Source organism: Eulemur rufifrons, unplaced genomic scaffold, assembly GCF_041146395.1.
Source record: "Eulemur rufifrons isolate Redbay unplaced genomic scaffold, OSU_ERuf_1 scaffold_114, whole genome shotgun sequence".
NCBI lineage: Eukaryota > Metazoa > Chordata > Mammalia > Primates > Lemuridae > Eulemur > Eulemur rufifrons.
In genome coordinates, this window is record NW_027182896.1 from 23243 (window position 1) to 34431 (window position 11189).

At 55.6% G+C, this 11189-nt stretch overlaps 1 pseudogene; it reads left to right on the forward strand.

Annotated features, from left to right (window-relative positions):
* The first annotated feature begins 859 nt into the window (after window positions 1-859).
* Window positions 860-8242, forward strand: LOC138379656 (HAUS augmin-like complex subunit 8; annotated as a pseudogene).
* The last annotated feature ends 2947 nt before the right edge of the window (window positions 8243-11189 follow it).

Below are 11189 nucleotides of genomic sequence, written 5' to 3' on the forward strand. Positions count from 1 at the left end.
CTAAAAGGGCCCAGGGGTACCCCCGGGACATGCTTTGGGAACTGCTGCGGTAGCTGATCAGTGAGGCATGAGGAACTTTAAGGGGTTGGGGAGATGTGACGTCCCTTGAACCGCAGCCTAAAAATTCATCGTAAGTGGATAAATGGGCTTAATAAAGCCTGTTTCCAAGCTACAGTTGTGTAAGGAAGACGTCACATCTGCCCTCCTATTCTCTATCCTCAAGTGTGGAGTCTGTCGGAACAGGGGACCCTGCTGCATATCCTCGAAGGCGTCGGGGCCCCTGTGAGCCTGCTGGCCCGCGGTGGGGCTTTGGTGGTATCTGCTTCCTGGCAGTCCTCATCTTTCAAAGTCTGGGATCTCGCCAATGCTCAGAAACCCCAGGAATCTGCCCCCTTTCTGGACTGCACCAGCCTCACTGCAGTGTCCCACAATGGAAGCTACGTCTGCTTCCCCAAAACTGGGGACAAAAACAAAGTCACCATGTGGGACTTGGCAGAAGGTTTGTGAGATGTAAGTATAGTCATGTGTGTGGGTAAGAACTGAAGCTGTCTTAGTCAGTTCAGGCTGCCGTAACAAGTTCCCATAGACTGGGTGGCTGGAGCAATGAACATTTATTGCTCACAGTTCTAGAGGCTGGGAAGTTCAAGGTCAAGGTGGAGACAGGTTTGGCGTCTGGTGAGGGCCCGCTTCCTGGTTCATGGACAGCCATCTGTTGCTCTGTCCTCACATGGACGAAGGTGACAAAGGAGCTACCTGAGGCCCCTTTTATGTATGTATTTATTTTTGAGACAGGGTTTGATTCTGTTGTCTCTTTATCTTAGAGAAAAGTACAGTCAGAAAGACTCCACAATTAGAAAAAACAAGGTCAGAGAAAATGGAGTTGACGTTATTTTCTGCCCCTCGGAAAAAGAGCCCGGTAAGTGTCTGAGATGGAGGGGTTGCCGTTCACAGTTTGCATAAATCTGATTCTGCACCTCCCCTCCGCCAGGTGTCACCTGAGGCCCCAGGGCTCCTGGAGCAGACAAGACAGCCGTGCCCCTTAGGATAAAAATTAAGAGCACAAGCGTTCTTGGATCATCTGTAGAGTCTATGTTTCCCCAAGTACACAGACAGCAGTAGAAACCAACGTGAGATTGCGGCCTTCTCTGTGCCGATGCTGTGCTAGGGAGGACGTGAGGCCAGGCCCCGTCCCCTGGCAGGAGGACAGCTGGGCTGTGGCCTCACCTGGGTGAGGACAGGACCTAGGGGTGAGGGCTGGTGCCGGCACAGCACCGAGTCGCTGGGTGCTCTGAGCTGTCCTTTGCCCGGCTGCTGCCCCCTCCCCTTCCCCTGCCCGGTGCCGTGGGAGGGCCAGACCTCCCTCCTCCTGCTCACAGGGTGCTGGGAAACACGAAACACGTGAGAAAATAGAAGCAGCGGGGCCGCGTACCATAGAGGGTTCCCAAATTATCAAATGAAACACAGGAAACACGAGTCACGTTCCGCCCCTGCTGGGTTCACCCCAGCTCCCCGGGAACTTGAAGGGTCTTTTTCCTCTTCTCAAGAGCTTGTCCGAGGAGAGGGAGATGATGGAGTCCCAGACGCAGCTGCTGGTGCTGCTGGCGGTAAAGGTGAGAACAGTTCCCTGCTCACGTGTGACGTGGTGCAAGGCGGCCCCGATGCACCACCGGGAGGGCGTCCCCTCCAGCCTGAGCCTCCGTTTCTCGTTTAACAGATGGAGAAGGGTCTTGCCCAGTTTGAAGAAGAAGCAGAAAAACATTTATTAAAACTGTGCAAAGAGGAGGAGGAGCTACAGAAAAAGACCCAGAGCTGAAGCGCAGCCTTCTCCTCTGTCAGAGGAAGCGGGAGCGGGAGGAGGCCCTTGACGCCCAGGTGGGCTGTGAGCCACACCTGTGACCGGGGGCTCTGAGCTGAGCATCCTGGCGGGCCGTCCCCCGCCATTTCAGGGGGCGTTCATGGTAGGATGTCACTGCTCGCTCACGTCTCACTCTTTGCTGGGCTTTTGGTGTCGCCCACACTGTGGTCCAGGTGTTGGTCTATGACAGTTTCCCAGAGAATGAGGCTACAACGTAACGTGCCAACCAGGGAGGGGACCGGTGCCTTCAGCTCACTTGTGCAGATGTTCCTTGAGCGCCTCCTGATCACCATCGTGTGCGGTGACAGGAAGATACGATCTGGGCCTGCCCTGGAGGGTCAGTGGGCTGGTGGGAGACACGTCAGTCTTGGCACCGTGTGGCCAGCACTGGCACAGAGGTGTCCGCGTTGGGGAAGGACACGGAGCAAACGCTGGGAACCCAGAAAGGCCCGGCCAGGGGGACGGGCCCCCGTGCCCGGGGCGTGGGTTTCCTGCGGCTGCTGTAACAAGCACCACAGCGGTTCATTGTCTCGCCGTTCCGGAGGCTAAAGGTCCAAGGTCAAGGCTTTGGCATGGGTGGTTGGTGGGGGGGCAGTGATCTGTCCCAGGCCCCTCTCCTTGGCTTGTGGACGGTCGTCTGTGTCATCTTCTCCCTGTGTCTCTTCGTGTGTCCTCCCTGTGTGTGTCTGTGTCCAGGTTGCCCCCAGGACACCAGCCATGCTGGGTTAGGGCCCACCTAGTGACCTCACTCTAACTTGATGACCCTGTAAAGACCGTGTGTCAGAATAAGGGCACATCCCGAGGTGCTGGGAGTCGGGACGTCAGATAGGAATTTGGGGGACACAGTTCAACCCTAATGCCCAGCATGTTCACGTGAGTGGCCCTGCAGCCAGGCCTGGGCTGAGACCGGGGCCCCTGACCTTGTGGAGCTCACAGAGGAAGGAAAAGAAAAGACGCTCAAGTGAGCAACTACGGTTGAGCCTTGAACGTGGGTTAGGACTACGTGCGTCCACTTATCAGCAGACGGTCTTCAATAAATACATTGGAAAATCTGTTGGGGATTTGCAACAACTTGAAAAGCCTCATAGATAAACCTTATGGCCTAGAGGTACTGAAAAAATTAAGAGGAAGGTATATCATGAATGTATGAAATATATGTAGATAGTGGTCTATTGTGCTAATCAACTGTGTTAGCAGCAAGGCTTCTGGTCAACTGTGGGCCATTAGTAGTTCAATTTAGGGGGAGTTAAAAGTTACACACAGCCAGGTACGGTGGCTCATGCCTGTAATCCTAGCACTTTGGGAGGCCAAGGCAGGAGGATTGCTTGAGGCCAGGATTTCAAGACCAGCCTGAGCAAGAGCTGGTCTATTTCTACAAAAAAATGGAAAAATTAGCTGGGCATGGTGGTGGCGCACTTGTAGTCCCAGCTACTTGGGAGTCTGAGGCAGGAGCAACGCTTGAGCTCAGGAGTTTGAAGTTGCGGTGAGCTATGGTTGCGTTATCATACTGTAGCCCAGGTGACAGAGTGAGACCCTGTCTCCAAAACAAAAACAGTTGTATAGGATTTTCTACTGCTATGGGTCGGGGGAGGGAGGTGACAGCCCTAACCCCCAATTTGTTGAAGAGTCAACTGTATATTGTCACAAACGCCCGTGAAGACCCAGGCAGCACGTGTGGGGTGGGGGTGGGCCGTGCCAGGCTGGCCTTGGGAAGGCAGGCCCGTAAGTGGAGTGCTCCAAGGCAGGAGGGCCCAGGCCCGGAACACACTGGAAGGGGACACGTGTCCGTGGTGAGGAGCCTGGGCCGCCCTCCTGTCTGCTGGGCCATTGCCGGGAGGGGAGAGCACACACCCGCCCCTCACACCCTCAGAAGCCTCCTGAGCTCTGATCCCCTCGGGGCTCGTGAAAGAGCAGAGCCGTATCTTAACCTTGCTTAAGCCCTTAAACTTCCGGGCTGGTGACTGCAGGGTCCCCTCCCACGGCCCCCTTCCGTCCTGCTTGCAGATGGAGATGCTCAGTCCCTTTGAGGCAGTGGCCGAACGCGTCAAGGAACAGTACAAGACGTTCGCCACGGCCCTGACACCACCCGGCAGGAGCTGCCCGTGAGGCCGGTCCACCTGGAGGGAGACGGGCAGCAGTTCCTAGGTAGGAAACGGACGTCCCGGCTGTGCCGCGCAGGCTGCGGGGGTGAGGAGCACGTGTCAGCGCTTCCCATGGGCCTTACGTCACTTTGACAAGTGTCCTCTTCCCCGTCTAGTGGCAGAGGATGGTGGGGACTGGCCAGGCTGTGGTTCCTCCAGGGTCTTGCCCTGAGTAAGCGACTTTTGGGATTTGAACCCAGGCCTGTGGGATTCACCGTGATCTCTTGTCCTGCTGAAAGGCATTCTTGCGGGGGCAGCCTGCAGTCCCCTGGGCCCTACACGTGCCAGTCGGTGGCTGGAGGGGGCTACAGGGCCACCAGCCCGCCCTGGCTTGCCGTCTCTGCAGAGCGGTGAGGTCCTTTCTGTGCACAGGTTTCCCACCTCATCCCCACTGGAAGCCCTTGGCAAGTGTGAAAACCGCCACGCCCCATCCTAAAACCCTCTTCAGAACAGCAGTCCTGCCAGAGCGCGACTTCAGCTGCCCTGGAGTCTGGGTGTTCCTGAGAGGAGCTCTCATGCGTCATCTCAGTACGTTTTGCTTGAGGCTGTTGCAGGAGAGGCCGGTATCTAAGACCCAGAGGTGGGCTTCCCTGCGAGCTCCGCCGGGAGCGCATCTGAGGCAGAATGAAAACACGGTCCAGGGTCCCAAGGGTGCTGCTCGATTGGCAGCCTCGGAGAGAAGTGGTTTTCAATAAATCGAGCTTTCTCCAGTGTGACATGGTATAGGCATGACATCGAACTTTGGAAAGTGAGCCAAGTTGTAAAGAAAAAAGTGACAATTGTGGGTAATGTCACGGTTCCAGGATAAGCGCTGTTTGTCCATTGGAGTGTTTTCTTTCCATCGTTGGTGCAGCATAATGTCTGTGTAAACAGACTTGACATGGAGCCACGCGTGTCCTGGTTTTCCGCTTATTTCACGCACGTTTCTTTGTTGGAAGTCGTCATTAGAAGGGTGTAATGAGCACATAACTCGTCACACGGGTGTACACAACTCCGCCCTCATTGGATGCTTGTCAGCGTCTGGGTTTCTGATTTTATGGCGACCGCAGTCACTTCTGCAGCAGGAACTCTTGGGCTCCGTCCGTACTACGTTCCTTAGGTCGCTGCCAGGAGCTGGACTAGGGACTTGACGCATTTTCTGCGGCTGCCGTGACAGACGGCCACAGACTGTGTAACTTAAAAGAACAGAAGTGTATTCCCTCGCAGTCCGGGAGGCCGGAGTCTGACGTCAAGGTGGTGCAGGACTGGGTCCTTCCAGGCTCTCGGGGAGAAGCTAGTCCAGGCCTCTCTCCTGGCTTCTGGTGTTGCCGCCGACCTTGGCGGTTCCCTGGCTTGTGGCTGCATCACTCCAGTCTCTGCCCTGTCGTCATGTGGCCTTCTGCCTCCGTGTCTTTATCTACATTCCCCCCGTCTTGTAAGGACACCGGTTATTGGATTAGAGCCCACCCTAATGACCTCACCTTAACTCAGTCACATCCGCAGAGACCCCGTCCCCAGCTAAGGTCACACTCACAGGTAGCTGAGAGTAGGACCGGAACATTGGAGGACACGGTTCAGTCCACAACAGGACGGAGATGCCATTTGTGAGGCTCCTAGGTTCCCGGAATGTGACCCTAATGTACAGCTGGCCTAGATATGGCGTGTGTCAGAGGGGAGAGAGGTGTGTTAATGCACCTGGCGTATGTACGTGGGTTGCAGGTGTCCCTCGGCTCAGGGGATGCAGGCGCGCCAGGATCAGGGAATGCAAAGGATGGGGTTTTAAAGTTGCTCCTGGCCTGGCTGGGAGACCCCGAGTGAGGCTGGCACAGTGTGGCCTTTCCTGCATCTCGCATTGGTTTCTGTTGAGGACCCCAGTCTGTTTGAATGAGCACCTGGTGGACATGCCTGTCCCACTATCTCCGGCCACCATGATCTCTGGCCAAGGGACAAAGAGAAGGTACCAATGCACAAGTGTCTTGCTTTGCTTACCCTTCTTGCCTGTGAGCTCTAGCAGAGCATTACATTGGAGTGAGAAAAATCTAGTCGGTTACTCAACTCGTGCGTCTGTTGCTTTGGGCACCTTGCAATCCATCACTGACGACCGCTTTCCCCCACCCCAGACACCCTGCAGTCGGAATTGAAGACCACTCAGAAGCTCCTGAGAGAACTTGGCGTTGGCAATTCAGAAACAAACGTGCAGGTGCTGGACTTGCTGGGCGAACTCAAGGACGTGGCCGTGAAAAAGGACCTTGAGCTCCAAAGGTCTCTCAGAAAATATTTTCAGAACAAGGTGGCACTGCGTCCGGGCAGGACGTGGGCCGCTGGGGGCTGCACTGTCTGGAGTGGCTCCAGACTCCCCCTGGGGCTCAGCTCCCTGAGCCAGCCGCTCTTTCCCCGGACCGTGCGCGCTGCGGGAACAGCCAGCAGGTGTCGCTGTCGTCCGGGTTGTGGAGAAAGTCTCAGTCCAGGAGCACCTGCCGCGTCTTATGTCCCCTTTCTCCCCGCTCTGGAGTCGGTTCTGGGGGCGCGGGGGTGCTGGTGCCTTGTGGGTCAGAGACGTTGCAGGGTGGGCCCCAGAGTCACAGCGCGAAGGTCGGGCGAGGCAGGGGGAGGGAATGGCGGGAGAACTGACACCGGCTCTGGAACATCCGAGAAGTTCTCAAGCAGCCGGAAGAGAAAGGGCCTCGCCCCGCACGCACCCTTCGCCCCCGCAATAACCGGCACAGAACAGGCGCCCTCGGATCAGCCCTGTTCGTGTTCTGCGTGTCTTCCAGGGCTAGGGTTTGGGAGGGTGTTTCTGAACTCTTTATTGAAGTATAAACACACGCAGAAAAGACACAGATCCTAAGGGACTGCTCAGTGGCTGTCACGGAGCACGTACCCTTGTGGGACCAGCCCTAGATCTGACACAGCCCGTGACAGCGCCCCGAAACCCCTCAGGACCCCCTCTTTTCACCTCCCCCAGGAGATTTCTACCTATGGGCTTTTGACCTCTTCTAGAAAAGAATCTTGTTTTCTCTTCCTTATGATGCTCAGTCTGTCTCCTGAGATGCCTAAAATATTTGGAAAGGACTCATGAGAAACAGCTGCCACCTGCTGTGGCACGTCTTCCGTGGGTGGCTGCAGGGTGAAATCAGGGCACACCAAAGGCTTACAGATGGCAGGGGTCATGGGTTTGAGGGGTTAAACACGCAGGTGTCACACACGCTGCTCCATTGCCACGTAAGTGGCATAAGCAGGGACTTCATCCTGTTCACCGCTGTCCCGCCTGCTCCTGAGACAGACGTGCCCAGCTGTCTTGGTTTTCTGTTGCTTCTAACGATAACTGAAACTGGGTGACTGGTAAAGACAAGGAATTTATTTCTTACGGTTCCGGAGACTGAGAAGTTCAAGGTCGAAGGGTCCCATCTGGTGAGGGCCTTCTTGCTGGTGGGGACTCTGCAGAGTCTGTTCGTGGTGACGCAGGACATCACGTGGTGAGGGGGCTGAGGATGCCAGCTCAGGTCTCTCATAAAGCCACCAGTCCCACTCCCGTGATAATGGATAATTAATTAATCCTTTAATTCACGAATGGCAGAGCCCTCATGACCCAGTCACCTCTTAAAGGCCCCACCTCTCAGTGCTGCCACTGTGGGGATTGCGTCTCAGCATGAGTTTGGAGGAGACAAGCGTTCAGACCACAGCGCCAGCACCGTGCTGATGCGCTCTGAGTATTTCTGGCCCAGTGAGTCTTCTTTCACGCCTGCCTGGTTCCGTCCTGGCAGTGTCCCTGACAGAGTCTTCTCAGACCAATCCTCTCCCCCACGCTCTGCCACCGAGCACACGGGGGACGTGGAGATCCCCCCCCCACGCCGCAGCCCTCGCTCGCCGCGAAGGGGCTGTGTGACCTGGCGCTCAGCTGGGAGTGAGAGGCCTCCGCTCCTCCTCTCGCCTGCCCAGGAGCTTGGCCCAGCTGCGGGAACTCTCCGCCGAGGCGAGCAAAGAGGCCGCCTTGAGAAACCAGGGAGTCTGGGAAGAGGCCCAGGGCCCGGCGACCCCCAGCCAGTGGTACTCCAGCGAAGACAGCGCCCGTGAGGAGTCCCAGGGAGCAGTTGAGGGCACACCCTCGCCTGAGGACAACGCGCCACATGCCCCGGGAGGCCACACTCATGCCGTGTTCGCCAACCCCAGCGAAGACCTTCCTTCCAGCAGACGAGCAGAGAGCCTGCTGTGCCTCTCGTCCAGCAGGGACTTGCAGGGACGTGTTGGTGAAACTCAGGACACTTGAGCACTCTGTACACGACCTTGTTTGGTACTTAAAATAAACTTGTTTGCAACTGAAGCCTTCGTTTTCTATGCAGGGGCACACTTGGAAGGCCTGTGTTGTCTCACCTTCTGGTGAGGGGCAGATCCTGGGCCTCGGGACCTCCAAGACATGACGAGTGTCCGCTGTCAAGATGATTTCACGTCCTTCGTCACAAGGGTGGTTTCGATGACTGTCTGATAGCAAGACAGGAATTGGCAAACAAGTGGGCGTTTTCCGGTCCCAAGTTCCAGCAGTTGTTGCTGGGAGGTGCTCACAGGTGTGGGCTGTGGCCGGAGATTCTTCCACTCAGCTCTCCAGCTTCCACCCTGCTCTGCGTGGGCTCCGGGGTCTTCCTGGTCCTCATCGCACATCTCTGATTAATGATGCTTGAGGGCAGATTTCTGTGCCTCTGTGTGACGTCTCCAGGTAGGGGACACAAGCCCGTCAGACACAATCTGCACCCCCATCCTACGTTCGGGTAAAAGAGATGCACCTCTTCACCTCAGGTGGTTCAGGGATACGGTTTTGGTCTAAACTTTTACCTTAATACCACCAGCCCTCACATTCCCCCCTGTAGCCTTGGCGAGGACTTCAGCAGCAGGTTCTGGTTTTACCATAGTAGATCAGGGGAGAGGAGGCACAACTTCTGCAATTTTCATCCAAGCCTCCACCCCAAACCCATCGCCTTAGTCTGTTCAGTCAGCTATAGCGAAATACCATAGACTGGGTGGCTTATTATTAATAACAAGAGAAGGTGATTTCTCACAGTTCTGGAGGCCGGGAGTCCCAAGTTCAAGGTGCTGGCAGGTTTGGTGTCTGGTGAGGCGTGCTTCCTGCCTGGCCGCCTTCTGTCTGTGTCCTCATGTGGTGGAGGGAATGAGGGAGCTCTCTGGGGCCTCTTACAAGGGCACTAATTCCATCAAGGAGGGCCTCACCCTCATGACCTAATCACCTCCCAAAGGCTCCACCTCCTGACACCATCACCTTTGGGGTTGGGGTTTCCAGCATAGCAATGTGGGGGGTGGACACACCTGCAGACCACAGCACCCAGCCCCACATGCGGTATCCTCCCAGTCTAACTGAAAGCCCACATCAGGGCTAATCTAAAGGCTCCTGCATCGAGGAATCCCGGAAACTGTTCTGCACACCTTGACTTTATTTCCCGCTCGTGAGCAGAAAGCTTTGAGTTCACAGCAGGGGGCTGAGCCAAGGGACCTTGGCCCTTTTGTCATTCTTTATCTTGATTAATCTGATTATTGCCCACAATGATTCCAGGTGTGGTTACACATTGTAATCTCCGCCTTCCAGTTTTTAAAATGTTTACAAACTGGAGTACATATAGCAGACTTGTCTGGGGCCCTTTAAAATATTGAAGGACCCTAGACAGTCCCTTTGGTTCAACCAACCTTCCAAAGTGCTGTCTTAAGACCCTTGTTTCAACCCTATTAATGTCCGTGCCAAGGGTTTTAGGAACCCTGTGCCAGGAACTGTGGACAAAGACCAAATATATATTTTTTATTATACTACGGGGACATCATTAAACCCACATTACACGAAAAAGGAGCCAGGCGCAGTGGCTCACGCCTATAATCCTAGCGATCGTGAAGGCTGAGGCAGGAGGATCCCTTGAGGCCAGGAGTGTGAGACCAGCCTGAGCAAGAGCAAGACCCCATCACTATAAAAGATAGAAAAATTAGCCGGGTGTGGTGGTGCACACTTGTAGTCCCAGCTACTCGGGAGGCTGAGGCAGGAGGATCACTTGAGCCCCAGAGTTCCAGGTTGCAGTGAGCTCTGATGACACCACTGCACTCCAGCCTGGGTGACACCCTTGAGACAGGGTCTCGCTCTCTTGCCCAGGCAAGAGTGCAGTGGCACAGTCATAGCTCACTGTAACCTCCAACTCCTGGGCTGAAGTGATCCTCCTACCTCAGCCTCCCACGTGGCTGGGACCCCAGGCATGCACCACCACGCCTGGCTGATGATTTTTAAATTCTTTTTTTTTTTTTTTTTTTTTTTTTTGAGACAGGGTCTTGCTATGTTGCCCGGCTGGTCTTGAACTCCTGGCCTCAAGTGATCCTCCCACCTCGGCTTCCCAAGGTGGTGGGATCACAGGCATGAGCCACCATGCCTGGCCTCATCTCAAGATTCTTAACTTAATTACATCTGCAAAGACTCCTTTTCTAAATAAGATCACATTTATAGGTTCCGGGGAACATACCTTGTCGTGGAGGAGGGAGGCAGGCACCATTCAACCTGCTACACCTGCACCAAGTGTCCGGGTCCTCCCAGTGTGGTGTGGCCTCAGCAGCATCCTTGAGACCCTTCCTGGTCCCATGGCCTGGAGTAGCCCCTTGCCTCTGGGATGGCATCCAGCCCCCCCCCCCCCCCCCCGCACCGCCATCCCCCCAGGCGATGGGCTTGTGTGGGCCAGGCCTGGGGTCTGGTTAATCTGCCCCTTTCATCCCTGGCACATGCCCCAGGTGGCACATCACAATGGCGCACCTTGGGGACAGTTGCCATGCTTTGTCCTGGTCTAAGGATCTAAAGTTTTGGAAGGCATTCTTTCTGCGTTCACATTTACCAAAGCTGGGGCTGCCAGAACACCTTTGCTCATTTCTTAAATTCACTCGTGCTCCTGCTCACTCATTTCTTCCATTTAACCAATATTATCGGGCAACTTCTCTGAACTGAGCCCATTGCCAGAACATGGACTCAGTCCCTGTCTTCCAGCAGCTCACATTCCCGGGGTGTGAGCAGGGTCGGTGGGCTTCTCCAAGGAGGTGACGAGGCCTGGAGGATGAGGAGGGCCTGGGCAGGGTGGTGGTGGAAGCCAGATGTCTTAACCAAGACCTGGCGCTGGGGCACGGTGGGACAGGGTGGCCAGGGCTCTGCCCACTTCCCCCAGGATGTCTCTGTGCTCATTTGCTGT